Source organism: Pleurodeles waltl, chromosome 5 (assembly GCF_031143425.1).
Source record: "Pleurodeles waltl isolate 20211129_DDA chromosome 5, aPleWal1.hap1.20221129, whole genome shotgun sequence".
In the NCBI taxonomy this organism is placed as follows: domain Eukaryota; kingdom Metazoa; phylum Chordata; class Amphibia; order Caudata; family Salamandridae; genus Pleurodeles; species Pleurodeles waltl.
In genome coordinates, this window is record NC_090444.1 from 128,209,914 (window position 1) to 128,224,809 (window position 14,896).

Sequence of the window (14,896 nt, forward strand, 5' to 3'; positions counted from 1 at the left end):
CCAGTGGAGGCAAGATGTTGTTGCAGTCAAGGAGGATGAGTCTGGCAATGGTGTTCTGAATGGTTTGAAGTTTCTGAGTGAGGTGGGTTGGTATTCTGCCATAGTGTGTCTTGCCATAATACAGCTTCATTATGATGAGGGATTGAGTGATGGTGCATCTGGTGGTTTGGGGTAGCCACTTATGTAGTATTCTTAGGATAAGGAAGCTGAAGGTGGTAATGGCATTTTCCTAAGGTGCCATGGAGAGTTTATTGTCGAGCATGAGCCCTAGGTTTCCAATGAGATTGGTATGGGTTGTAATTCCGCTGGCCACGAGGAGGAGCTCCAGGGTGAGCTCTTGTTTCTAAAGATCAGTACTTCCTTTTTGTCTGTGTTGAGCTTCAGGCAGTTCGGTCATCCAGTCTGCCATACAGATCATGCAGTTCAGGAACTTGTTTTGGGTGGTGTTGTCCTCTTCTGTCAGGGATAGTATGAGCTGCATGTGTTCGGCGTAGGAAATGATGTAGAATCTGAGGGTTCTGATGATGCTTGCGAGAGATGTTGAAGACTGTTAGGCTGAGAGATGATTCTTGTGGGACTCTGTAAATGAGTTTCTTAGGTTCTGAGGTGTATGGTAGGCACCTGACTCTCTGGGCCCGATTCACAAAGGTAAGCATTCACTTTTGTGTACGTTTACAATTGTTTGCTATTGACAAAGGGATTCACAGGTAGTATCTTTATGAGTGCAGAGTCTGCACATAAAAGACCTATATTTTTTTGGGCCAGTAAGAAAGGAGGCTATCAACTTTAGTGCTGATTCTGTATTCAGCGAGGTGTAGTCTTGAGACGAGGATGCAGAGAGAGACTGTGTTGAAAGCTGGGGAGAGATTGAGCAAGATGAGAGCTGCAGTGCATCTATTGTTGAGGATGGTCTGGATGTCATCTGTAGCCCCAATGAGGGCAGTGGGTGCTGCGGAAGCCTGATTGTGTGCTGTCCAGTAGTTGGTGAAGTTCTAGGTGTCTGGAGAGTTGTTTCTTGATCACCTTCTCTATGTCTTTGGCACGGAGAGGTAGTAGTGAGATAGGTCATACTTGCTACGTTAGCTAGAGTCTGCCAATGGTTTCTTCAGGAAGGCATTGGCTTCTGCGTGCTTCCAGTTGACCAGGAAGGTTAGGCATATGATGGATGTGGTGATGATGAATGTGAGCACAGAGCTGATCATGGATCCTCCTCTCCTAATTAGTAGATGTGGGGGAGCATAGGTCTGTGGGGGCTCCTGAATAGATGGATTTCATGATTGCAGCAGTGTCCTCGCTGGTGAGTGGTTTCCAGTCAGTTAGGTGATTTTCATTGCCTGTGGTGGTGGGTAGTTGGTCGTTGAAGTCTTCTAGGTTGGGCTGGGGGCGATGTTGCTGTTGATCTTAGTGATTTTACTGTGGAAGAAGTTGGAGGAGCTTCTGCAGAGTTCTTGCGAAGATGTGATGGTGTTGGTTGCAGCTGCGGGGTTGGAGAATTCTTCGACAATGAGGAAAAGCTCTTCGCAGTTGTTGCACCTGATTTCTATCCTCAGTTCCAGGGCTTTTTTCTTGTTTCTCTGATTTGGTAGTGTCTGAGTTCAGCTTTGTATGTGTTTCTGGCAGTGGTATCCCGGCTGGTTCTCGATATCCTTTACAGTTGTTTTGAGTAGTGTTTGTATTCTCTGAGGTCGTCAGTGTACCAGCTGGCTTTTTGTTTGTTCTCCTCAGTTTCGTGTACTTGAGGGGTGAAAATATGTTGGTGCAGCCTGAAATCAATTTGTTGAAAGTTGTTATGTCATTGTCTAGTTCATCCGTGGGAATTGGTTGGTTAGTCAAAAGGATGCTAGACCAATCTACTTTGGTTGTTTTATTCCAGCTTCGCCTGGTGGTCCTTGACATAGTCATAGTGGTGGCTGGTAGTGTGTTGATGAAGAAGTGAACAACTGAGTGTACTGTCCAAGTGAGCAGGGTGGGGTGGTTGAATTTAATCACTAGAGGTGAATATGGGATCCAGTGTCTGTCCTGCATTGTGTTTTTCACCCTGGACAAGCTGGGTGAGTCCAATGTTGTCCAGGATTTCGAGCAGGGCTATGGTGTAGGAGTCTATAGGGTGACTGAGGGGGAAGTTGAGGTCACTGAGGAGAATAAAGTCATTTCAGCTGATGGCAAGGGGGTCCACAAAGTCTTTGATGAGGTTGCAGAAAATGGTGTGCGGTCCTGGGGGACTGTATGCAAAGGTTCCTCCAATGATGGTTTTTCCATTTGTTTGAAGTTTTCAGCGTATGTTTTTCACAAATGGTGCATTCTTGTCTGCAAATGAGGTGCAGTGATTTATGTTCTTGTGGAAGATGGTGAGTCCTCCTGATTGCAATTATAAATGTAAAACAGTTGTACCTCGATTCTGCGACTTCTCACTATGCTAATTCCAGCACACCAGAAAGTAAAACCCTCAGAGGTGGTTCAGACAAGATTAACTGTTGGAACAATAGGGCTTATAATGAATATAATAGCAATGCCTGCTATTTTCGTCATGTGGAGCTATTTGGACGTCATTGGTGTAATGAAGAGGAGGTCCAATAATTTGATTGTTGGTTCTTTATTTGAAGTATCTTATCCACAACACGGCAAAGCAGCTTCTCATCAACAGCTCTTCTCCCACAGAATCCTCACCACTTTACATTCCAGCCCTGACATCATGAGTGACATCAGGGCTACTACTTAGAATTCCCTTCCCTGCTCTATCCTCACTGCTCAACCTACCACACACCTTCCCTTTTTACAATTAAAACAAACAACACTAAAAAAACAAAGGAAAATAAAATAAAAAGAAGAAAGATATAAACAATAAGAGCTAAGAGCAAAGACTAGAATAAAAAATTACAACATTACTTTTTCTTTGAAATAACAACCCGATTGAGATTCCATACTCTCCCATCATCGACCTTTACAGCATTCCTAAAAAGCTTTCTTACTTCAAAAGGACCAAAGAACTTGCTTCCATTTTTACGCAGTAGGGGTTGTTTCACAAAAATGTCATCACCTACTTTCACATCAATCACACTTGTGTTCTTCCTGTCATCAAAATATTCTTTCCTTTTCTGAACACTCTTCCTTTCTTGTTCTTCTTTCTCCTTCTTGTCACACCAAGTTACACCATCATTCTTACCCCAAAACACCCATCCTGGTGCTAATAATGTATTAGCTTTCCTTCCTCTAAACAATTCGAAAGGAACTTTACCTGTAGTGGTATGGGGGGTAACCCTGTATGCTTGTAAAAAAGTTTTCAGACCATCCTTCCAATTTCTATTTGCTGCAACCTCTAACTGTATACACTCTTTCACAGACACAAATTGAGGACCATTATCCGTCACAATAGCATTAGGAAATCCTTCACGACTAAAGATCTCACATAAAAAATCTAATATTCTCCGAGTCTCTAAACTACTGCTGATACACAATTCAGCCCACCTGGAGAATTGATCTATCACAACCAGAATATAATTACATCCACCTTTCATATGTATGGGTCCAACAATGTCAACTGCTATAACATCCCAGGGTTTCTGCGAAATTTCTCGAATTTCCATAGGTGGTACTCTGACTTTATATATCTTATCGCTGTTGCAACAATCAATACACTCTCTGATTTTCCTCTCAATCATTATGTCCATGCCTGGCCACCAATAATTGAGACGAATTCTCACTTTTGTTTTACTTATTCCCTGATGCCCCTCATGTCCCAACTCCATAATTTTTTTCCCTTAAACTTGCAGGAACCACTAATCTTGGCCCACGCAAAAGAACGCTATCTTCCACTGAGAGTTTCTCTTTTATTTTCCAAAAACTTTCCAATTCCTTTTCACCTTTAGCATTCTTGTTCCAACCCTCACTTAGACTACAACACACACTCTGTAGAATAGAATCTTCTTCTACCGCCTTAATCCATTCATCACGTCCAACTATACCTTCAGTTACACTACAAACACTTACTACATCATCCCTGATCTTACCCTCACAACCTTCTGTTTCTGTACTGAGTCTTGACAAACGGTCTGCTATCCTGTTAGTTGAACCCGGAACATAATACACATCAAAAGCAAATTCCTGCAAACCAACTACCCACCTACTAATCCTGCTGTAAATAGTATCAAGACCCTTTTTCGAAAACACTTCTACGAGAGGTTTATGATCAGTGAAAATTCGAAATGACCTGCCCCATAGAAAATGTTTAAGTTTGTTGATCGCCCAATACACACACAAAGCTTCCTTTTCTATAGTAGAGTAGTTGTTCTCTGCACCTCGTAATGTTCTAGAACAATAAACAATGGGCTCATGTACACCTGCCTTCGTTTCTTGTAACAGGACTGCCCCAAGACCTTTCATGCTAGCATCGGTCATTACAACACTGTCTTTACTAGAATCAAAAGATTTCAAACCCTCCGCATTAGATAACTCTCTCTTAATATTCTCAAATTCTGCTTTACAAGCGTCACTCCACACATAATCACACCCTTTCTTAAGCAAGGTACGCATGTGCACAGTTTTGGATGCCAAATTTGGAAGAAATTTTGCATGAAATTCTGTCATCCCGAGAAAGGACAAAACTTCTTCTTTCTTTTCTGGATCTCTCAGTTTCAGAACGTTTTCCACCAGATCTTTCTTCGGATGCACACCACATGAAGATATATTGTGGCCCAAATAGTCAATCTCTGTTCTGCCAAAAGAGCATTTGTTAAGTTTTAAAGTTAGACCATGTTGTCTCAAAATGGTTAGAACTCTCCGGACTCTCATTTCATGTTCTTCCTCTGTTTGACCATGTATCAGAATGTCATCCTGAAAAAACTTAACTCCTGGTTCTGACCCGAACAATTTGTGCATGACACGTTGAAATACTGCTGCTGCAGATACAAGACCAAAAGGCATCCTTTTAAATCTGTAGGTACCAAAAGGGGTGATAAAAGTTGTAAAGTCCTTTGAGTCTTCATGCAGTTCAACTTGATGATATGCTGACGTCAAGTCTAACTTACTGAAAAACTTCGATCCATGTAACAACGTGACCATTTCCGTTATATTTGGCAACGGAAACTGGTCGGTGATCACACATTTATTGAAATTTCTCAGATCGACACATAAACGGATGTCTCCTGACTGTTTCTGAGCCACTACAATCGGTGAAACCCATTCCGAAGCTTCTACAGGCTCAATAATATCTTTATCACGCAATCTTTTTATTTCTTGCTCGACATCATTTTTCATTGAGATAGGAATTTGTCTCACTTTGGCCACAACAGTTACGGATCCTTTTTTTACTTTGATACGATGAACGTAATGTTTTAAGCAACCAAGTTTATCACTGAACACTTCACTATATTCCTTTATAAATTCTGGAAAGTTGGAATCATTAGAAGTAACAGTGCAGATGCTTTGAAGATTTTTTACTAGTTCATCTTTCAACATGACAGGTGTACACGAATTTGGATCCAAAATGACTTTTAAGTCTCTTTGATGTGGCCAACTCAAAACACTATCTCCTTTTACAGGAACATAGATCTTTCCAAATATGGGGCCTGATTACAACTTTGGAGGAGGTGTTAATCCGTCCCAAATGTGACGGATATACCACCAGCCGTATTACGAGTTCCATAGGATATAATGGACTCGTAATACGGCTGGTGGTATATCCATCACTTTACCGTCACTTTTGGAACGGATTAACACCTCCTCCAAAGTTGTAATCAGGCCCATGGTGGTAGTTTTAAATGTTATTTCTGACTCAAAATACCCTCTTAAATCAATAGTCATTCCACCATAGGCACCCGGAATAACATCAGGTTCTTTTAGTTGTATTAAATGGCTGAACTGTTTGTCAAATATATCACTTGATAACAGAGTTAACCAGGCTCCTGAGTCAAATAATACTTCACTAGATATTCCTAGAATTTAAATTATATCCTTCGGGTAATTTTTCTTTTGAGATGGAGTAGACACTGACAGGATGCAATCCTCCACCATTTTGATTGATGTTTGGCTTTTAGAAGACCTACAACACTTTGCAAAATGTCCTTTCCTGTTACACAGACTACAAGTCATATTGATGGCTGGACATTTTTTGTAAGACGCACAATGGCCTATATTCCCACACCGGTAACATCTCATGTCTTTGTATTTAGACCATTGTTCTTGTTGAATTTTTTCTTCATGTTTCTCACAATCCCCTTCTTTTTTGGAAATCTCTTTTTTCATCGAAATTTTGTTCACTGATAAGTTTTTTCCTTTTTCTAACTCTTCTACACAAGCCAAAGTGTGCTCCACTCTTTTGGCCAATGCAATAACTTCATGGAGAGGGGGATCATCCTTGCTCCAAAGTTCTTCTCGCACCTTATCACTTGAGCATCTTAACATGAACTGATCTCTGAGACGTTCCTCTATAGTTGCACCAAACTTACACGTCGAAGCTAGTTTCCTCAAAGCTGTAATATATTCCTCTATCGTTTCTCCTGGTTTTTGCTCCCTCATACCGAAATGGTATCTTTCTAAAATTGTGCTTACTTTTGGATGAAAATGTAAATCTAATTTCTTTAAACATAACTCAAATTCGTTTAAATCAGTATCTTCATCACCAGTATTAGGAAGAGTTAAAAACATTTCTTGACCCTCACATCCCAAACAGTGCATAAGGAGGGCTGTTTTCCTTTCGTTAGATAAATTTGTTCCACATACTCTTGAATAATGAAGAAATGTTTTCTTCCATTTAGACCACTTGATAAGTGGTTCCCCTGGCACAGTTAGAAAAAAAGGTGGTGGTGAGATGTTATGCATTGTAGAAATTGTTATTTATTCGTGTTTAATTTTGTATGCGCTTGCAGTCTTTATGTACAATCAAAACATTTGATTCACTTTCACAGAAGAGTTGCTCAAGTTGCAAAAATAGATTTAGAACACAATACTCCTGTCACAAAAGCCTGAAGAAGAATAAGGTCTGAACTGTCCTTTGTATCTCTGTTAAACTATTTGTATATAGTTCAAAGTTTATTTACAGGTTTGTTTTTTTGCCAAAATTGCCAGGGAGCTTGAGCGTTGTTAAAACATATGTTCAAATGTTGCCAAAACGCGTGTAATATCACAGCGCAAGAAAATGAAACAAAAGTTTCCGGCCACACGCGCTAAAGATTAAATTGTCTGTCAGCGTGAAATGAAATAAAACGTTTCCGACCACACGCGCTAAACATTCAGTTATGATCGAGCGCCTGTAAATTCATAGCGCGTGACGGCAACTCAACTGCATCACGATTTTTAACAAAAAGAACAGATTAATACCGAAGAATCTGGGAAACAGGTTTCTCTGTATATTTTGTGCAACTTTATAGTTTGTAAAGATGTTCTTAAAAAGAAAATAGTTTTAGATTTAACAATTACTTGAAGCACAAGTATAATTTCGAAAAATCTTTTCACGCGTTAGCAACATTAAAAATTTGACAGTACAAAAGCAGAGTCACATAAAATTAAATTCACAAACGGTGCCAGAGGAGTACGAAAATTGGTTGACAGATAAGAATCACCACTGAGTTAATTTGCAGTTTTAAGTCCAGGTTTAAAAAGAAACGAGGAAGCCATGCGAAATAGAAATTCCACATACAAAAATTCTTACATCCTGGTGTCAAGGTACTTCAATCCAGGTCACCCTCGTCACCAAATGTAATGAAGAGGAGGTCCAATAATTTGATTGTTGGTTCTTTATTTGAAGTACCTTATCCACAACACGGCAAAGCAGCTTCTCATCAACAGCTCTTCTCCCACAGAATCCTCACCACTTTACATTCCAGCCCTGATATCATGAGTGACATCAGGGCTACTACTTAGAATTCCCTTCCCTGCTCTATCCTCACTGCTCAACCTACCACAATTGGCCAACTCAGAGGCGGAAACCATGTACGCCCGGAAAGGAACACCTATTTTCAATACCTACTTTTGTTCATCTTTTCACATCTAAGCCTTGATAAAGTCTAGGAGACGAAACACGTGTCGGCTGCTGGCTGTATTTTGGATTGGTTGTGATACATGTGGTCTTTGACTTGAATATTGACCACACCTATTCATCCTGTTAATAAATGTCTAGTTTCATCCGTGTATTGGACTTCGACTCTGATTGAACGACCACTTGGATCAACCACACAGAACTGTTTTTGGTGTGCCCTGGCCTTTTTGCAAACAGAGAGTGGAGTGTTGCCCATTCACTTATTTTCATTATGCAAGAATATGTTTTTTTAACAACAATAAACAAGACACATAGATATCAACCTTCTAGAAACTCATCAGAAATCAATTACAAGTAATGTAAAACAGAACTGTCAGTACTTTTTAAAGCATAATAATTTAAACTGAATATGAATTATTTTAATCTATTAATCATGTGTATTCACTCTGGATTGTTTGATTAGACATTGCAATTCAGGAAGGGAAATGCCTAGGAGAGAAAAGGCAATATTCATAACAGCTCTATGACCGAATAGTTCAGTTCGGAATTCATCAAAGAGCATGAAGCAAAGGTCAGAGTCTTTTCAACCTTACCATGCAATTAGGATGGAATGGCTCCTACCCCAGTGGTACTTGCATCGTCTGGTAAAATAGACCCAAGACGTGTATTAAGAGAGACTAGTATTCACACAATACAAATATACTCTTTAATCCTTTCAACTAATTTCTGTTGAGCCACATCCCACCTAAATCGCATCCCTTTCCTCAACAGGGCCCTTAATTATTTAGTTTTGTCAGCAATATCCTCTTCAAATTTAGAGTAATACTCAACAAAGCCTATAAACAATCTCAACTGATCTTTATCTTGTGGAGGAGGAGACAGTTTAATAACTTTCAACACGTCCTTTCAGGGTTTTCCCCCTTCAACTAATATCCTATATCCAGATATTCAAATCCCTTAACCAAGAATCAATACTTTTATTTTTTTACGGTGTGACCAGCTCCATAAAGCCTATCTAAAGCCTGTTTAAGTGCCAGATTACATTGTTTTTCAGATCCTCCAAACAGCACAATGCTATCTTGGATGTATGTGATATTACTCATCCCTTTGAATATCACTGTCAATATTCTCTGGAAGATGCTGGCTGCTGAAGATAGACTGAAGACCATTCTTGAGAACTTCTACATGCCCTTCATGGTGACAAAGGCAGTCAGTTGTTTAAAATCCTTGTGCAATCGGGTTCGGAGATACATATTTTCAGATCAGGTTTCAAACATACCCCCTTCAGCAAAAGAATGGGTTTGTTGACATTTGGAAGGGGACATTATCGCTTACAATATTTTAGTTTAAACCTCTCAAGTCCATGCAGAATCTCAAATGGCCATCAGCCTTCTCCGTAACAACTACTGGAGAAATTTAACTAGAAATCTCTATGGGGTTATTCCTTCCTTGGCTATTTCTTCAAGCAATCTTTTCCCTCTCCTCTGACTGTCAAGGGTACGCACCTTATCTTGTGCTGCACTGGAATGGCTCCAGCTCCTCCATCCTCTTTTTCATTTCCAGTGGACTAGATAAAGATGAAGAATCTTTGCTCAAATTGATGTCTCTCTTTTCTCAACTTTGCCTCTTCATACACATCTGTTGCTAACTTACCATTAAGATTGTGGGACTCTGGTCAAAACTTGAACATGCTGACCCTCTTTTCCTAAAGCACTAAGGAAAAGAGCTTTTTTACTCTCTGCTTGGAAATCTTGGTCATCCAGTGCCACAATGTAATTTTCAAATATATCTATCCAACCCTTCCATTTTATTGGAGGTAAGCAGATTGCAACAGACAAAGAGGAGGAAAAATAATAGATGCAGCTCCCATGGTTTGTTTATATCTACTTATCAAATCTGATTAATTTTGTACATACTGCCTTGAACTATAAAATCCCCTTGTGGGATCACAGAGAAGTCAATTGAAAGTACCCTCTTGGCTGGTTTTTTTTGGCTTTCTCATTGTTAGCACTTTCTATTAATCTGGACAATTTTTGCATTCCTTTACTGTGTCAGGAGAAGAGCAAGGCAGTGAATCAGATGGTCAGTAATTTTTAATGAATATTTGATTTCTTTGGTGGAATTTCTACCTGTGTGCCGCTTATGCACTGCACAGTAGGAAAGGCGAGCACATCTGATTGGTGTCTCTCTCTCTCTCTCTCTCTCTCTTTCTCTCTCTCTCGCATTCTCTCTCTCTCTCTTGTGTGAGCATTGTTTTATCTTTTCTATGCTTCCAATGTGTTTAAAATTAAGCTTATGCTAGCATAACCAAAGGTGTACTGTCTTCCATTTTGAAATGATGCCGCACTACACGAATCGACTCTGGGAGCCTCTGAATCCAACAAGATTCCAATGACAGAATATTCAAATCTGTGCTCTAGCAAAATGTTTCTTGTAGCCTGTTCCCCATTGGTGCATATCCTGAGAAGTGTGTGTTCATATAGAAATGTGTGAAATCATGTCTAATGTCCTATGAAAGGACTTGCATTTCCCACATCGATGGAACCCCCATTTTCCCACTCTTAAAAGGTGAATCTATGCTGGATTTAGGATTGAAATTTCATGAGTTCTTTGTACTTATGGTCCGTTTTCTTGCTGTTGACCTGCCCAACTCTATTTCATGTACATTGCCTAGTAATTCTATATGTAAAGCCTTCAAACTTTACCCTGTGTCTGCCATTATTATTGAGAAAATCAGAGTCCTAGTTCATTACTGAGTCTTTAAGAGATAGCAAGGGGTCAAATCGGGGAGCAATAAAGTTCGTATAGGGATTACACTACTCCCGGTCCTAGCTGCTAGCACCCACAGGGTTTGTTAAGGTGATACGGATATGTGAGTCAACACTTGTTAAGACTTGTTGTTTTATCAGGCCAGTCACTTAATGTCAATGGGATTTGGCACAATAAATCAGGTTGCAGTGCTGTCAAGAGACCTGTCCACACTGGTAGTCTGTGTTATGGCATTTGTAGGTTACGGGCTTGGGTAAGAGGTGTGTAACAATGCTCAGCTGACAGTGTGCATAAGAGGCTAGTGTTCATGCTATTAGTTCATTGTGGCCTAAGCAAATAACAGATAATAGATCAATAGACCTGAAAACTTGATATTTAGAAAGTTCCATCTTCATAAAAGTACATATTGTAACAGCAAAACTTATCTGTGCTTGCAAAACTTAAACACTCTGCTGAACAGTCTTGAGTGTTTTACTGCAAGGTCCATCGGATCCAGGCCACCTTAAGGGTTGAATGAACATCTTCCTGGCCAACTTATCGCCAGAAAATGTTGTGTAGGAACAAGCAGAACACCTGCCAGGAATCAACTGGCTGGACATGGAACTCCACATTCAATAAACAACAAGAGATCATAAATCAGTATAACATTCCAACATATACTTTAAAGGCATAACAGATACCGCTTTACAAACATGGACAAATGCACATTCACCAAGTTACAAGAGATTTAAAAGAGTGTGGCATTTCTAATACATGGAACTACATTTATTAGTCTTATTTAGAGTTCTGCAGATGGTGGACTGTCACAAATCCTCCAGCTATCATGTTCACCTTACTATAATAGCTATATAATATATGGCACTCTTAATAAGGTAGAAGAGATATCTATGATGTTTGTGGCAGAGCAACAGGTCTGCCAAATTCTAAAGTCAGACTCTTTGTGATGTCACATTATGTGCCCTTTCTTTAGAATATTAACCCTTCATGCAGAAATTAAGGACTACTTTGATATGTTTACATTTTGTTAATTTACTCTGTTGTGTGTTCAGGTGACCATAAGAAGGGCCACTGGGAATTTGAAAGTGGAGCCACCAACACTGAATTACCCATTGGCACTGAGTGTGAGGGCATTGCCAGTAGGCAACATCACCATCTGATTCTGAGGTGGTGGCTCAAAAATTACAGGTCACTATGTCAGCTCCTGTAGCTCCTTCCACCAGAACCACCCTCACTCGTATCCCCCTAGTACTAAGCGAGCAACAAATCCATAAACAGATTGGCATCTCCTTCACTGCAGACCTCTCTCTTCCTCCTCCCATCCCACACGCTCTGGTATCATAAGATGCACTACAAGTTCTTAGGAACCCCTCCTATGGGCAGATGGCATGGCTACTTGTTATCCAGGCTGTCATTCAGCAACTGGCTCAAGTCATTGGCACCCTGGATGACCTGCACTCTGGCCTGTCTGAAAAATAGAGCGGGTCTGCCTCTGGTAGTGGTTTCTCTGATACCGGTGCTTCCAGCACACCTGCCTGATTCATCCCATGGCCCCCATTCCAACCCATGAACCATTCCACCTCCTGATCCCATTCCATCACCTGCCCCTTTCCAAAACCCACCTCAGTTTACTCTGCTGACCCAATTTTTCCACTTCCATCAACTATTCCACCCATACCTAAAACACCCCACACCACGAAGCATACCCATAAAACTCATCATTCCTGTAAACATTCTTCCTCAAAAAACCCAGGCCTTAGCACCCTCAAAGAAATCTAAAATCCTCCTCTGTCCTAAAACGTAGGTGCCTGGACTACCATCTGTTCTAGGAGGATGGAGAGCCCCCTCAGGGGGGACACTGCTGCAAACATTTGGAGGCAAGCACAACGGCTGGAGGCTATTGGACAGATGGTGTGACAGGACATTATTTTTTCTGCCCCACTTCTAGACTTGTATTTTTCTCCATTTGTTTATAAAAAAACATTTAATGACCCAGAGGAGGAAGATTTTTGTTGTCCTTTTCTGAAATATACCAACATTCATATTCAACATTGTGTGTCTATTGTTTACTTGTAGATACTGGTTGTTATTGAAAATGGTATGATTGCCATATAGAATTGTGCATTTCAGTATGTTGGTTATGTTAACCATTTACTTCTATTTTCAGTTACTGTGATTTTCTTGTGTTGCACCATGGGAGATGTAATTCTATCCCTTTCCGATGTGTGTTAACGGAACTGGGAGTTGCGTGGTGAGGGGCTAGTGTGTGTGGCATTCAGAATGGGAGTGCATGTCTTAAAGTCATTATTTAGGTGCTAAATCGTAAGAACACCTCCAGGTGTTGGGGTATACACACAAAGAGTATATGCCATACATTGTAAGTGCCTACACCTAGAATGGGTATTTGAGTACAATTTCTGGCATGTGAGTTTGTGTCCTGTTCTTGCTAGTATGTGCAATAATACTTAAAAACATAAAATAGTGTGTAGGTTGTGGTAATATCATTTGGGGTACATGGTTGAATCATATCATTGTGAAGTATGAGGTAAGTGGATAAACTGGGATCAAGGGTAACCTCGTGATGAATGTGCTACTTATTCAAACCCACTTCAGTTTAGTATTCATGCATTTTGAACAAAAAATAAAAACAGTTTAGTTATAGAGTGTTAAAATTATATGTTTGTGTGTCTGTGCCTTTTTTTTTTTCAAAAAATGCATTCACGTACTGATTTGAGGGGGGTAGTAAAATTGGGTTAGGCTATTATGCTTTTTGGGGTATGTATTTTGAGGCATGTGGCCAGACAGGGTAAATTGCTGCTAGATATGATATGCTGTATATAAACCTAAGCTTAAACAGTTGTACTTACTTTCTATTGTGTTGTGCCTAGTGTTGTTGTTCATCCACCACTACTAGTTACAGCCCCAGGGATTAGAAATGCAATGGCATGTTGATTGAGAGGGTGTGCTGTGGACAGGGCTTAGTCATTTATGCTCTTTGAACTCCATCATGGGTGTGGCGTTTGTCCATCAGACTGCCATTCTCTTAACAGAATGGGCAGACATCCATGGCTGCAGATGGGTAAATAGGGAATGTTTTGAAGGCCTACCTGCATCCACCAAATGTGGCCCTATGTCTTCTTTACACATCCAGAGGACAGGGACAATGCTAACCTAGGATGCATCCTAGGCAGGCAAGAAAACCCACTTCATCCAGCTGGAAGCTTTTAACGGCACTGGAAAAACATTTAGTAGGACCTCATGATAAAGGCATCCAGCCTCTTGGAGCACTGCTCAGATACAGCTTTCTGCCTTGCCACGCTGAAGGATTTTGATTTTCAAAGAAAGACAGTCTGAAGGTAAACCTTGGAACAGGGTTAGGCAGCAAATCTATTCCATTGGAAAATTATCGTTGACGGCTATGAGATCCAGCTTTGTTGTTCTCAGAGCATTTTGAGACGATGACTTCAAAAGGAGCTCAATAGCGACATATTCCACTTTTAGGAATCCTCACAGCCATAGGCTTGTACACAGCCCCCACCAGAAGATTATGACCTCCATTCTAGAGGCTATGTCCGAAGGAAAAAACTTTGACCGGGACAACACATTTGAGGTGTCCAACTTGAACTCCATTGCGGTTAGCCTGAAATTGCATCTGAACACGGACTGTGTTGCTTGAGTTATTTTAAAATTGTTGGTAAAGCTTGAATTTAACATTCACTTCTCTGTGACATGCCTGCTGCTTCCATCATAGCTATCAGGAGTTGAGCAGAGATTCTCTCAGATTTGTGTTTCAACCTTGTCACTGTTTATTAAGTTGGTCACCCCCTCCCAAATTAATAACTCAATTTCTGATATTATTGATGGAACATTTTTTCCCTGCTTACATGGATGCCAATTCACCAATGTGCCAATAGAAGCAGAAGTGACACCACACAACCATTGACCTCAATGACATCACAGGTGACATCATATGACATTGGAATCTGAAGGTAAGAGCCCCATAGGTAGTGCGCAAATAATACAAAAGCACAGCAGCTACTAACACAAATAAATAAATACTTTGGACACCACCTATATTTTAATTGGGATGCTGACATCCTTTACCTGGTAATCATTTATGCTTTTCATTTCTATTTGTAGTGTACAAAATATTGTGTG